The sequence below is a fragment of the Poecilia latipinna genome, unplaced genomic scaffold (assembly GCF_001443285.1).
Source record: "Poecilia latipinna isolate Pla-1442-1.1 unplaced genomic scaffold, P_latipinna-1.0 Scaffold219, whole genome shotgun sequence".
Classification (NCBI taxonomy): domain Eukaryota; kingdom Metazoa; phylum Chordata; class Actinopteri; order Cyprinodontiformes; family Poeciliidae; genus Poecilia; species Poecilia latipinna.
In genome coordinates, this window is record NW_015112835.1 from 432348 (window position 1) to 433161 (window position 814).

Genomic DNA, 814 nt, shown 5'->3' on the forward strand with positions numbered 1-814 from the left:
TTTTCTCCCTTAAGGTATTGAAGCTGAAGAGATGTTTATAAACTGTTAACATTTAACATTTTAACACAAGCTTATGTTTGCCATGCAGACAAGATGATGTAGCCCTGCAGCTGCTGCCAGTTCTCCTCCCTGCTCCACCTTACTCATTTGGGAGAAGAGTTTCAGACCCATCAACCTGGAAGTTCAGATGGTTTCATTGATATCCAGCCTGTAAGTCAACATTGATCTCTGAATCATGCTCCAATTGTTTGCTGTTTAAATAAGTGCATCACTAATGGCCTGTTTTTTCTGTCTTTTCTCTCCATCAGGTTGGGACAAACCTGGTGGCGCATCTACAAAATGTGACAACCCGTATGTCCTCATGCAGGGAAACAGGCAAAAATGCTAAAGTGTCGTTAAAAATGCTCCTTGTTTAATGGCTGAAAGTTTTACTTGTAGTTTGCTATAAAATAGACTTTTTACATGAAATGTTTTCTAATGTGTAGTAACAGATACTTCTGGAGTTGTAACCAAATGAGTTAAAGTGATTTAACTATATACTTTTGAAACAACTTATGTTTTGTAATTTTTGTAAATAAAATCTGCTGGGTCTATATATGTATCATGTGGAAATAAAAGAAGCTTTAAATTCATATGTCTTTTAATCCTGTTTTTATATAGTGAAATTTAAAATATTTTTTTTAACCCAACTATAGTGGTATAATAACCCTTGTGTTGGGTTATGAGTTTCAACCCAATTTTGGGTCAATTTAACCCAACCTTTGGTTAGTTGCCATAACCCAACAATGTACTGGGTTAGGGTTATTGATCTATT

At 35.0% G+C, this 814-nt stretch overlaps 1 long non-coding RNA gene across 1 annotated transcript; it reads left to right on the forward strand.

The window, feature by feature from the left end:
* On the forward strand, window positions 1-568 carry LOC106947046 (uncharacterized). The gene is made up of 3 exons (XR_001424897.1): window positions 1-14; window positions 89-210; window positions 309-568. It is a non-coding gene; the product is annotated as an uncharacterized LOC106947046 (long non-coding RNA).
* The last annotated feature ends 246 nt before the right edge of the window (window positions 569-814 follow it).